A 14,386-nucleotide genomic window follows, 5' to 3' on the forward strand; every position below is an offset into this window, starting at 1 on the left:
GGAACGTGTGCTTCTTGAAAAGAACCAAAACTCTGTTGTCACGTTGTCTAATCATTAGTAAATGTAGGCTACATCCTTTTTATCTCCCCGTTCTCACCCTGTATAATTTGTTGTTCTATTACTTCTATTCGATCGTAGCGTCATGAAGTTGTAATGTAGAAGCTGTGGTGGACAGGGGAGGACTGGATATATGGGCTACCGGCTAATGCCTGGTGGGCCCGTGTTTAAATGGGCCACACTAAATATCATAAGTCCCGTAAACATAATTGGCCCCGCCTTACCTTTTCTAAAAGATCTTTACATACTAAACTGTGTAATACTAGTCACATATTCCGAAATAATGGATTCGCCCCTACCCTTAAACCGTGCCTCTGTGAGTTTACACACTAAGAGATTGAGAGTTTCTGCATATAAGGAATAGCGTGGCACAAGAACACTTGCAGGGTTTCATGATTGAAGACTGGTGATTAAGCTCAAAAGAAATTGTTTAAGACCTAAGCATAATCGATCTGTAAGCGAGGAGTTTGTTGAAGAAAGACTTTTCTTATCCCTTGAATGTGAAGACATTTCTCTGTTGGTAGAAAGTTTCACGTCACTTCCTTTTCACATTGTTGGTTTGTTTTGTTTGACATGTTTTGTCTGTTACTTCAAAATAGCCCGAACATTCCACAGGACGTTGGGTGGGGGAGGGGGGGAGTGGGCGTCGAGCAGAATTGAAACATGGGACCACCGAGACGACACTCCAGAACACATAGATTGCACTGTATAGTTCTTTTTGCAAATTGAGATTTCCTATAGCCCTTAAGTCTATTTACACATAAAAATACAATACATTATTTTAACCCATGTTTGCATACATGCGTTCAGTTTTATGCATAACATATGCAATCACGTTGTGGGCCGAATTGTATGATAATGTCCGGGCCGATATTGACAACCCGCCCCTGCTAGTGGAGTAGCAAGTTGAGAATAGTGCATCAGTTTTTGGTTTAGTAATCGGGAACTTCATGTTGAATCCAAGCTGGCTATATGGGTTGTTCCTAATGTTAATGAACTAATTAAACTTTCCAAAGCTTGTCTTTCTTCAAAGACGAGGTAATAAGAAATGTAATGGCAGGTCTCAATAGAAGAAAGTATTTTTCTGGAAAGAAGTTTTCTTAAACCGAAAAAAAATTTTTTGTAAAATTTCGGAGTAGTCTGTAATTGTTTGTTTTGCATGTTTAGGATGTTTCTTTGGACTTGAAGATTGTTTCATCCTTGCGCATGACGGCGGGGGTTGTTTTATCCTTGCGCATGACGGCGAGGTTGTTTCATCCTTGCGCATGACGGCGAGGATGTTTCATCCTTGCGCATGACGGTGCATGACGGCGAGGTTGTTTCATCCTTGAGCATAACGGTGGGGGTTGTTTCATCTTTGCGCATAATGGCGGGGTTTGTTTTATCTTTGCGCATGACGGCGTAGGTTGTTTCATCCTTGCGCATGACGGCGGGGTTGTTTCATCTTTGCGCATGACGGCGGGGGTTGTTTCATCCTTGCGCATGACGGCGGGGGTTGTTTCATCTTTGCGCATGACGGCGAGGCTGAAGGTAGGCAGGATTCGAAACCGCGACCATCAAGACGACAGTTCTGAGCTCATACCTCACCACTAGCCAGACTTTCGTGATTTGTTGGTGAGTAATACTATCTGCATTCCAGGTATGAAGTATCAAAATGTAATTTGGTATTGGTGTGAGGTGTAAAGGTCACGTGAACAAGAAATGTCTTATTCTTCGTTCGAATTATGCTATTGGAGGGTTCAGATGACTAATTCTATTTCTGATATGAAAGCGCAGTAGTTTTCAGGCCAGGCAGCTCTCCGTGTAGTTTTTGTTCTAAGAATCATTCATACATTTTATATACATTTGAAGACTCGTGATTCACCAAAAAGCTAACTCTTTACTTTCCCAACCGAGTTGGAATAGAATTGAGTTAGAGACGCTCTGAAATAAAAGTCTCGATCACAATATGATACACACAACCTTTGTGTCGCTATAAGAGTGTTAAGGTAAACATGAAACTATACTTGTTATTTTTTTTTTACTTTAGTAGGTAATACTTTTTTTGTTAGTGGGTATGTTAGGGCATGGGCGTAGCCAAGATTTTTTTTTGGGGGGGGGGGATTTTTTGCAACCCCCCCCCCCGCCCCCTCCCCAGAAAAAAAAATTAATAGTATGTATGTGTGTGTGTGTACATGATCTTTATTACATTCTGACCCTTCATTCTTTCGAAAGATGTTTATAAGCCCTACAATGTTTCTTCCTGGAGTTAGTGGAAAAAGTGTAGACTCCCCGCCATTCATAGCAATGGGATCTGGGGGAGCACTATTTCTGGTATTGAAAGCCAACAAAATGAATGTTCTGAGGTATCTACAGTAAATTTTCCTGCTATTCAAATGTTTTATTTCAAAAACCTCAAATGCTATTCTCAATGCCTTACTGGCGCTAAGTTGTACTAGGATGTCATTGCAACCCTTAAGTATGCGTAATTCATTTTGTCGAAGAACATGTCCCGCAAACCTCATGCGACGCTCTGTCACAACCTTACTAAGGGGTCGACTCCCAATTCGGCATAGGATTTCCTTGATTTAGACCCGATCTTTATAACTGACTTCTTAAATCTATCTTAGCCATCTTTGTTGAGCCACATTTAGTGTTTTTCAATTTCGGCAGATGACTTTTCAAAGAACTTTATTAATGGAGCCCCGCCACTGGTAGAAATGTGTAACCTCTCTTGAATACGCTCTTGGAATTAGGTGACTGTAGTTTGCTTTAGATTTTATTTCGAAAAGGGAAGTTTTATCGTCAAAATCATCTGTTGTGGATTTTAAACTAAAAAATCTCTGGAGTTTTTTGTTTTTTTAATTCAAAACCCAATTTAGCTACGGTCATAGTATTTGGTAACTGTATTTTGCTTTAGAATTTTTTTTAAACTCAAAACCATCTGGAGGGGTTTTAAACTTTTAAGAAATGCAAACAGTAGGAGAGGGGTTTAAACTCAAAACCCCCAATTGGCTTGGCTACGCTCAAATAATTTTTGTGTGTAATATGCTTATTTTATATTAATGAGGTATTTTTTTAGCATCAAACCCCGCTGAAAGGGGGTTTAAACTCAAAACCCCTTTTGGCAACTCTCATAGCATTTTGAGTGCGTTTTTTATGTTGAAGAGTTATTTTTTTTAGCTTCAAACTCTACTGGAGGGGAGTTTAAACTCAAAACCCCTTTGAATTTTGAGTGTATAATTTGCTTTGTTTTTAATATTAAAGAGGTATTTTTTTACCTTCAAACCCCGCTAAAAGGGGTTTAAACTCAAAACTGAGTCGAAACCCATTTATCTACGCTCATAACATTTTGAGTGCGTAATTTGCTTTTTTTTTCATATTGAAGAGGTATTTTTTTTAGCTTCAAACCCTACTGAAGAGGAGGAAAGGGGGGGGGGTTTCAACTCAAAACCCTTAGGCTACGCTTATAGAATTTTGAGTGTGTAATTTGCTTTGTTTATATTGAATACAGGGTTATAAAATCAAAATCTTCCTTAACTGTGCTCTTGGAATTTGGAGATAGTCGTTTCCTTTTTTTTTTTTTTTTTTGTTTTGTTTGTTATTAGAAGAGAGGGATTTAACTGCAAAAAAACCTGGTAGGGAGTTTTAAACTCAAAACCCCCTTATAGGGGTTTTGAACTCAAACCCCCCTGGTAGGGGATTTTAAACTCAAAACCCCCTTGTAGGATTTTAAACTAAAAACCCCCAGGTAGGGGTTTTAAACTCAAACCCCCCTGATAGGGGTTTTAAACTCAAACCCTTTTGGCTGCGCTGGGGCAAGTGATGTTATTGTATTAAAATGTCACACAAAATAAACAAAAGCAAAAAATCAATTACTGAATTCCGATCCCCCCTTCGGGGGGGGGGGGGAGGGGATTTCATTTCGGGGTGGGGGGGGTTGAACCCCAAGAACTCCCCCCCCCTGGCTACGCCCATGTGTTAGGGTATTTGATTCATGGTTGAATTGACTTTCCAAAACTATAAAACAAAAATATAAAAAAACAACAACAACAACATTGTGTTATGTTTGTCCAGACACCGTGTGTTTCAGACCTCATTACCTCTCCAACGTTTCAATGTGCCACTCTCACACAAAACCATTGAAGTGTGCGTCTCTCCCATCAACCAGTCTAGAGAAGCGCTGTACACTTCGCTAGGAAGGTATGGGGCCGAGCTACATTGTAGACATACTGTCATAGGTAGTGTACAATTCATAATAAAAAGGGACGACATAGTTCATGTAGGGAACAGTGGAATGTATCCTTGTAAAAGTCTTTTTTGTACTAAACAAGTCGCCTCGTAATGATACTGCTTTGGTCTCGCAAAAGACTTCAACATAATGATGTGTGGGACACGAGGGACAAATTTAACGCAGTTTCAAAACATATGTTCTCTAAATATTGAATTGTATTTTTATCAACTTTACGACATTGTCTTGATGTTGTCATTCAAATTCTGTTTCACCTCCTTCTTGATGCCAACACATTGCTAGATTTTTAATAAGGGACTTTCTATGGTAGGACGTGGCATGTTCTTTTTTTAAACATTGACTCATAAATCTGAATCTGAGGTTAAAAGGTTAATACCTAGGGGTAAAGTTTGATGTCCCTCACCGCCTGAATCCCCGTACGACCCCCACCAGACTCATATAGCTAAGTAGTATAACGCCTCTGCTAGGTAGTGTCCATTATATAATAGAATTCTTATTCAAGAAAGATAGGCCTATTCTGGCTATACATATATATATATATAAAGTATGGATCAATCAATTGCTTTTTTTTTTCATGATTCGCCAATCCTCTGGCACGTTTGAACAACAGAAGACCCAAAGCTATTCATTCGATCTGGCGATAGACAAAAAACACCTTTGTATTCTTGTTGTTGGGGATCGTCTTGAAGATCAATGTTTTTACAAAAAAAGAGTGGCTTGTCATGTAATGTGTACTGGCTTTGAAGGGAATACATTAGGAATGTTTTATTAGTGTTCAATGGCGAGTTTTTGTTGTTGTTTTTTTAATACAAAAATGTACCTTAAGCCTTTAGCAAGGTCACTTTAACTAGTCAGCTGTTCAGTAAGGCAGAATGTCTCAAAAACTAAAAGCGATATTTATATCCCCATCGCTATTATCGTGTTCAAGATTATTGTCTACTAAAAGGATACCATTTTGATTTAAAATTAAAATGCAAGAGCGTTGTTTTCATACAAAAACCATTTTTAAAAACAATATTTGAAAATGTTATATCATGAAAAGTAGTCGGGTTAATAATGGGAAATTACATAACCTTCTATTCTTCGAAAGTGCGCACACGCAAAAAATAACTGCTTGTCGGAGTGCGAGGGACCATTAAATACCAAAAAGTGCCGAATAAACCTGAATTGTGTTTCAAAAATGATGTGTTTTTTTGTGTATATTTAGTTTATTGAAAAAAATGCACGCCTTCAGTACACCATAGTTCTAATTTACAAATAGGATACTTATTAAACTTCATATATGTGGTGGGTTCAGCACAGAATATGACAACCAAAATGACGAAGCAAGTCAGGAGGCTTATTTCAAGTTTAATGTACACAAAAAACCTGCAGCCTTGGTCAAAACAATGGACTTAGGAAAAACAGAACAGGATCAGACAAGGTGGTATTGGAGTGGATGCGGCCCAGTGAGTTTTAATGCAGGATGCCAGCAGGAAAAGGAATTCAAATTGAGGATGTCAACAGGAAAAGGAATTCAAATCCCGGCTTCATGGGCAGTGGTCAACTTGATCTTTTGCTGACCGGTGCTTGCCCAAGTTCAGCCGACCCGTATATTATGTCCTCCCCACTACATATATTTTTACAAAGCTTATAACAACTCACACTGTCCGACTAATCCAAGCTATATGATACAAATTAGCTTAATTTTTTTTTGTTGTTTCTTTTTAAGTTTTTTTCTAATTTTCTTGTTATTACTCGTTCTTATACTAACATCGAAACCTTATGTTTAGATATCACACAAAATAATACTTTGCTTATTCTTTTCAATAGGATTATTAGGTTGGGGACTGCTTTGTAATTATAATATAGATGTAATTCTCACATCTTTTGAAGTGATGCAGCCTATTTGTATAAAAAAATGTATTAAATATTTTGAGTTATTTCCAGTTAAACATGGTGTAGAATAAAGCAACTTATTTAAGTTTATACTTTGAATGGCAACCCATTAGGCCTACTTAGCGCTGATACAATATTTGGTTCTAGTACTGTGTTGGGTAGCCCAAGCCTATCGCTTATAGTGAATGAATTTCCATCAACTATTTTGAATCAATCATGCAAATAATTTATAATGACTCATAATGTAACCAAACACATTCAATACCATATAGGTTTGTTGTTCAAAAAGGTTAAACCTTTTGTTTATCATAGGACGTTACCTCGCTGTGAGGGACGGCCTTACAAATAGCGGGGCCCAATGTAATGGATGCTGGCGAGGCCCCAGTTCTAATTTTTTTTTTACAACAACAACTTTTAATTAAATTATTATATTAACATTTATTATAAAATATGCATTGGAAACAACTCAACAGTTGGTGCCGGCGGGTTAATTAAAGCTACATCAATCGTAAAAAAAAGTAAGTAAAGCTCCCCTTTCAGACCGTTCGATCTATAAGAAAGATAATGTAAAGGTCACCTGTTTCTGTGGCCCACGGTGTTAATTAGGGCTATTTTTTGCCAGCACAACGACCAGCCGCCTTTACTTTTTATCCAACTAATTTCCGATACCCTAAGAGCTGAGCGGACTCAGGGGCGCTCTAAAGATCCTGAAATTAAAAATCCCAGTCCTTATTAGGATTCGAGCTCGTATCGTATGATACACTAAATATATAAACCCTTTAAGTCCTACACCTTTAAAAGCCTTTGACAGGACATGACTGATAGTGATATGCAATTATTATGCTAAATGTAAATTTCGGAACTTCTGTCAGGCGCGGGGCCCTATTAGGAGCGATTGCAGGCCGGCCCTGCTCACTGTGTATTATTTGAGAACACTATTATTGTTTGTCGGGGTAAGACTGTGCGTGATTATTTTCTGTATAAAATGCTTATAGTATAGCATGCTCGGTGCATTATGGTCAAATCAATTTTGAGGACTAGTTGGAGAGGGAAGATGGTTTCCATGCTGCCGTTTCAAAAGCAATTTTTAAAAAAGGAAGTAGCTCGAGTCTGAATTCGAACTTGAGCCTCTATGACGGAAAGTTGGCTTGTTTTGCCACTTAGCTATTCAAAAAAGGTTTTATTACCTTAATTTTTAGTTTAATAATTTTCTAGCGAACGACCCAGTACTCTGCTCGTCTATTGGGAATTACGGCTGCAACTGTGCATGATTATATGTCACAGTTCGCTCGCCACCGATTTAGTAAATTTTCCGTGAAAAACAGAGTTCATTAATTACGACTAATTGATAAGCACATTTTGTTTTATTGATTCGTAGATAAGCACATTTTGTTATATTAATTCGTGTGTTGTCAGCGACAATAAATAATTTTGAAAAGTGTCAACTTGATTCGAAAAATGGGAAGTGTAATAAATAAAGTTTATAAGATTTTTACCAGACAGACAGACGGAGTGACTTGCTTTAACCTCAGTAAAAAAAAAAGGTGTCAGGTTCCTGTTTTAAATGCAGTGTGGTCGCTAGAAAAGCGGAAATTTGGAGGGTCAACTGTGATCATGAATAACAAACTCCTAACGTCCAGACTTAAGTGTAATGGATGACTGCGTTTGGAGCTTGAAGTGCAAAGACGACATTCTGAGCATTTATGAGTGTAATATAACATACGCCTTTAAAAAAAATGTGTAAAAGTTATTCTTTGTAAAAAATAAATAACTGTTTGACACATTTTCCGCTTTTCTAGCGACCACCTTTGTAGAAGCAAAGGCCACATTTTATCTCTCATAGTTCTTATATATATATCTTTTTTCTGACATTTAAACACTATTTTTTTAAAGATGTAATCGAATTCTGTATATAGTGCATAGCCCCGGGGTAAAAGTGAGTTGAAAGATAGTTACATAACTTATCGAGCTTTACAGACAAATAGTTAGAAGAAGAACTGCTAGAAAGTAGTTGGCAGTTCTTCTCATACGTGTATTGCATGTATAGGATACAAAACCAATGAGTGTATTACTGGCTATACTGACCAGGAGCTGAGAGCATTATTCTAATATGGCAGTGTTTCCCAAACTGTGTTCCTCGAAACCCTAGTGTTCCGCGAGGCCTGAATAAGTGTTCCACTAACTACTGGAGCAATTAACTAGGAGACCACCACGTGAATTAATCTCTCTTAAAAAAAGTTGTTCCGCTAAATACTATTTAAAAAAGGAGAAAAATCTGACCCAGGAAACTACAGACCAGTATCACTTACCAGCGTCACATGTACAATCCTAGAACACATAATATGTAGTAACATCATATACCACTTAGACAAACATAATGTCCTCACACCATACCAACATGGCTTTAGGAAATATAGATCATGTGAAACACAACTAATAGGACTAATTGATGATTTTTCAAAAGGTTTAGATAATAGTGAACAAATAGATACTATCTTACTAGATTTCTCTAAGGCTTTTGACAAAGTTCACCACCATAGTTTGCTTAAAAAAAATAAAATATTTCGGCATTAATGGTCCACTGCATCAGTGGATTAAAGATTTTCTGATAGGGAGAGAACAAACTGTAATAATAAATGGCTCTCTAAATCAACACCGATAACAGTAAACTCAGGTGTGCCTCAAGGAACAGTCTTGGGTCCACTACTATTTTTAATTTACATAAAAGATTTACCAAATTGCATTACTTCAGGAACAAAAGTTATATTATTTGCAGATGATTGCATAATATATAGAACAATGAAAACAACACAAGACACAGATATTTTACAAAGAGAATTAGAGGAATTACAGAAATGGGAATCAAATTGGAGCATGTCTTTCCACCCAGAAAAATGTCAGTTGTTAAGAGTAACAAAAAAACTAAAACAAATTAATTCCACTTATCTTATTCATGGCAAACCAGTAACACAGACTAAAAACGCAAAATACCTAGGTGTTATAATAAATGAAAAACTGTCATGGAATCCACATATTGATGAAACTATAAAAAAATCAAACAAAGCATTAGGATTTATTAAAAGAAATTTCTATAAATCTAATAAGAACATAAAACTAAAATGTTATTTAACCTTAGTTAGGCCAATAATAGAATGTGCATCCTCTGTTTGGGACCCCTCAACTCAAGAAAACATTAAGAAACTGGAACAGACACAAAATAGAGCAGTGAGATTCATAACAAACGAATATTCACATTTGACTAGAGTAACACCTTTAGTAAAATTACTAAATTTAGAAAGCCTTCTGGACAGAAGACTCAAAAGTAAAGTAGCAATTATACATAAAACACTGAACCATAATCTTCAAATACAAAAAACCAAAATTTAATAAAATACTCAGAAAGACACAAAGATAAAGACATATTCATCGTTCAATATGCTAGGACAAATTTGTACAAATGCTCCTTCTTCCTATTGCTATTAGAGTATGGAATGGGTTGCCTGAGCCAGACAGTAAAACCAATGACTTTGCAGAATTTAAGTCATCGGTTAACATGCATGACTAGATGCATGATGCATAACACGTAATCATCTTCTTTTTTGAAGTAACGTCTGTATTATATAAGATAAGATAAAACTAGATACTCAGAATGTTCCGTTAAGGAAAACATTTAGGAAACACTGTAGTAAGGGATAACTAAAGACACTTAATATGTGCATCTCGTTAGAATGCTTTGTTTTGTATTCAGCATCAAAATACTACAAAAGAGAGTTATATGGCTGTTATTAATATTTCATATTTACTTATCGCCCTTTAAAAATGTGTTTTAATAAATATTTAATGAATGCATCTCTCACCTTACATTTTATTGCGCCATGCCTACCAATGAAATGTCAGCTCTGAAAGTGTTATAGTAATCCTGGAGCCTCATAATTCTCTCAAGTATATAGATCTATATTTACAGGTAGACATTTTTATTACCTAGATGTCACTGCACATACTAGCCTACTAAGAAATCTAACACAATTATCTTGAACAATGGTCTGTCAATCTCTGAACCAGCAGTCACACGCCTCAGTGTTGTTTTAACGACTTGTTTGTTTATTCAATTACTGATTATCAAAATAGTCCAGAATCTAAGTATTTTTAAAATAAACAATTTAAAGTACATTAAAACGAATTGATTATACGCTTATAGATAAATACATAACGTAGTTCCTTATGATCAATACGTAAATGCAATGGTGTTCTACAATGTTTTCTTTCATGTGTGCAGTTATTATTTTTTTTTAAAGCGTGTCTGTGCGTGATGATCAGACGAACACTCAACCAAGTGTGGTGTGTTACTCCTACAGCAAGAGTTTCCAGTGTGTAGGCTGTCGTCTGCCGATAGAATATTGATTGGTTCTTGTTATAGCTATGACACATGGTGGATGTGGCTTGGGTGTGGAATGGGCGTGGATTTTCAAGAGTAGAGCACTGCTGTGCACATCTGGTTAACAGCATTTGTTACATAAAACCATTAACAGAATATAAATTATTATTACTATTAATAACGTAGGGTTCTATATGGGTGTAGGTTAGACCTATAGGTCTTTCTAGGCCTATAAATGTAGTTTTGAATATAATTAGTAGTTATTTATATAATCCTAGGCTGTAAGTAAAAAAAAGACATTTCTTATTTCAGATTTAGATCTAGGCTTTATAAAAATTGTAAAATAAATAAATTGTATTTATAAAAAAAAGGAAACTGCTGTGTTTGAAAAACGTGTCCTAATCTGCATAGCAACTTAGTAAATAAAAAAAAAGTAAAATTATGGATCTGCAGTTATGTAGGCCTAATAAAACAAAACAATTAGTCATATTTAAGAAATGTTTACAATATCATTTATTCAAATTATAGGTACTTTTAAAAATTAAAATGGCACTATAAATAATAGTTAGGGTGATAGAAAAAGGATAACATGGAAAGGAGACTTTCAAAAAGGAAATTATCTAATAGATCCCTCTCTGCCGCTCTCTCTCTCCCTTCCCTCTTCCATTCACTCTCTTAAATCAGGAGGTATTACAAAGTAATATGGAGTGTTGACTAGTATAGAAATAAGTTTTTTTATCCTTTAGTTTTACAAATCTCTTTAGGGTACTTGTAGTATGTTTAATAATGTTTAATAGAGATTATATAAGCCGTAAGTGACATCAGCATCTAGGAAGTGTTTGTTTTTTTACTAAGCTTATATCAACTCTCTCTGTCTGGTAAAAAGTTTAAAGTTTTTTTTTTCCATTTTCACTCTCGGATCAAAGTGAAACTTTGTACAAGACATATTATGGACCAATCATAACATTAACAATACACGAATCAATCCAAAAATTAAACCAATAATCAATTAGTGGTAATTAATTACTTTTTTAAATAACAGAGAGGGAGAGCTAAACCCTGCCAGTTTCAGAAAAATTGCAGTAATTAACGGTTCTTTCCCTTACTTAAGCTTTGTTTTGTTTTTTTAAGAATTCTTTTTTTTTTTTTAAGTTTGGATGTTTGCACCGTAATAGACAAAGGGTCGGTCTTAGGCCTCTGCAACCTATGCGGCCGTAGTGGGCCCCGCACTAACATATGCCCGCGCGAATTGTAGGTGTAAATTATTATACTAAACCATTTTAACTTATTATTAAAGGGTTCAAATGATGTATCCTGAAATTTCAAAGATACGAAATAGCCATGAAAATCTTCTGAAAAACTGATGCAAATCTCAAGAAAAGACTAAATTGTCATTCCGGGGTGTTATTCAATATGGAAAACGACAATCCTACTCGCGATTGAAAAAAAACAAAACATCATTGACAGCTTTTATTTCATAAAAATGTAATAATAAAGACAGATTTTAACCAAAACAAGAATTTCAAATACTCAATTTACTTGGAAAATTTGTATCTATTGTAGATGGTTCGTAAAGTTAATTTTGTACTTCATAACGTATGAAAAAAATGCAAAGACGAATTTATACAAAATAGAAAATCTTAATTTTTCACTTATAATCCTTATCCCTACCCAGAATGGGCCCAGCGAAATCCGCAATCTGTAGGACCGGCCCTGAATAGACAGAACGCCATTTTTTGCAAAGTAACAGAAAAAAAAAATAACTTGTGTTTCCGTTTCTTTTTCTTTGAATCTATACATCAGTGGCGTCACTAGGGTTGGTGTCACCCGGTGGGAAAAAATAATCTCCCTAAAAAAAAAATATAAAAAATACTATTGCTTGATTTGTTTCTTTTTGTTGAACAATAAAACTTTAAGCTAATTAATTGATGGTTACACCCGAAAATGTTTTTTGATTATATTTTAAAATCTGTTATTGACATTTTATTAAAAGTTATTACATAAATTAAAAACAGGTTTACGTCCTGCGAAATATCGTCGATCAAAACCTGGAATACCACCAAAGAATGTTGATTGGTTTCGTAGATTAAAGAAAAAGTTTAATAGCTTCTCTCAAATCACTCTGGAAAATAGCAAGAGAATAAGGCATCTCGCAACAATTTGTCCAAATTCAGCGACATGTCTAAAGCAAATCAAGCTTTTGTGTCACAACAGACAGTGGAATTTGAATTCTTCATTGTCGAGACGAATATGAGATTAGGGTGTATCTAGTCATCCTTTCTCTTTCTTGTAGCCATCGACAATGTCATAAAATTAAACAGGCTACATTCGGGTCTTCATTGCGTAAACTAAACCAAATAGGATTTAGCAGACAACATAACATCACTTTGAAATACAATTAAATGTATACACGAGTCAACGGATAAAGATGCCCTCAAACTTATGCATATTAGGTGCAGGTTACCCAGTACCCCAATCAACATTGGCCATACAGATCTTGAATAAATAGAAAAGTTAACCTATTTAGGCAGTGTTATCTCAAGCCATGGAGATGCATATCACGTGCTGCAAGCAGGAGTCGTCTTTCAAAAACTGAACATTCTGAAAAAAATCAATTAGCCTGGAGATTAAAACCAACCTACTTAATACAATCATTTTCCCAATGGCCACCTACGCATCGAGACGTGGCAGGTTGAAAAGAGGCTGAGCAGTGATGGCTGAGAAGGAATAACATACCGAGATAATGTTCCCAATAGAGAAATCTTTTCCCGCACACGCATTCGCGTCTAAGGGAAGTGGCGACTAAATGTCGATTGACATTTGTGAGACATATCATTAGACAAGACGAAACATGTTTACCAAAGTAAGCCTTAACATGAAAGCCGAAATGAGGAACGAAAACAAAAAAGGTCGTCTGCATCAGTCACACCTTTTTAGAAGTCCTGAATTTCTTTTGCACTAGCTGGAAAGTGGCTATGAAAGTCGCCTAGGACGGATTTATATGGAGAGAGCTTGCTGCCTAGTCGTGCGGTTTGCGCGCTGGACTGTCGTTCAGACTTATCGATGGTCTTGGGTTCAAACCCTGCCCGCTCCCATCCCCCGTCGTCCTGCGGGAAGTTTGGACTAGGAAGTAAATTATCTTCAATTCTTAAGGAACATCCGAAACATGAAAAACATTTTACAAACATTTACAACTCCTCCTCCCCTTTTAAGGGCAAGACAAACCGATTGAAAAACGATGATGTGTGTAATCTATATTTGCATAAGAACAGTCGCTAGTAAGTGATACAATATAATGTATAAACATATATAATATAAACAACAGTTGCATTGATTTTAGTTTATTTACAGAAGTAGGTCGAGATATCATCTTTTCTTATCTTATAGATTACAGACGTTACTTCAAAAAAAGAACAGAATTACGTCCTACGCACCTAATCTAGGTCTACACTAAGTATTAATCCTACTCACTGATTCTACGTAAAGCAGTTGTAAGGAATTATATTTGCGATCGATGTTAATAATTTGGCAGACAGAATTGTATAGGACACTCTAGTAGCCTAGATGAAAAGTAAAACAGCGGTTTCAAATTACCGAACCACTGCATTTGGTCGACAATTGGTCTAAAGCAGCGGTTCTCAACCTTTTAAGTTTGGTGACCCCTTTTTACAATGCCCCACTCTGCCGCGACCCCCCCCCCACACACACACACACTCACACACATACAGCAATAGAAGAATAGACAATAACAATCCATATTTTCTATTGTCTTAGGCGACCCCTGGCAATTGGTCAAACGACCCCCAAGGGGGTCGCGACCCACAGGTTGAGAACCCCTGGTCTAA

The 14,386-nt window shown here is 36.2% G+C and overlaps 1 protein-coding gene across 4 annotated transcripts in view; it reads right to left on the bottom strand.

The window, feature by feature from the left end:
• The window catches only part of LOC106054520 (receptor-type tyrosine-protein phosphatase kappa-like), a 102,502-nt gene that overhangs the window by 34,083 nt on the left and 54,033 nt on the right, over positions 1 to 14,386 (bottom strand). Inside the window, exon 1 of one of the 4 annotated variants that reach the window (XM_013210405.2) lies at positions 10,024 to 10,538. The exons of the other annotated variants lie outside the window; for them this stretch is intronic. The gene's annotated coding sequence lies outside the window, so the exon portion shown is untranslated. Of the gene's footprint in view, positions 1 to 10,023; positions 10,539 to 14,386 lie in introns of those variants that run through there. 4 annotated transcript variants of the gene reach the window in all.

This window comes from Biomphalaria glabrata, chromosome 9, assembly GCF_947242115.1.
Source record: "Biomphalaria glabrata chromosome 9, xgBioGlab47.1, whole genome shotgun sequence".
NCBI lineage: Eukaryota > Metazoa > Mollusca > Gastropoda > Planorbidae > Biomphalaria > Biomphalaria glabrata.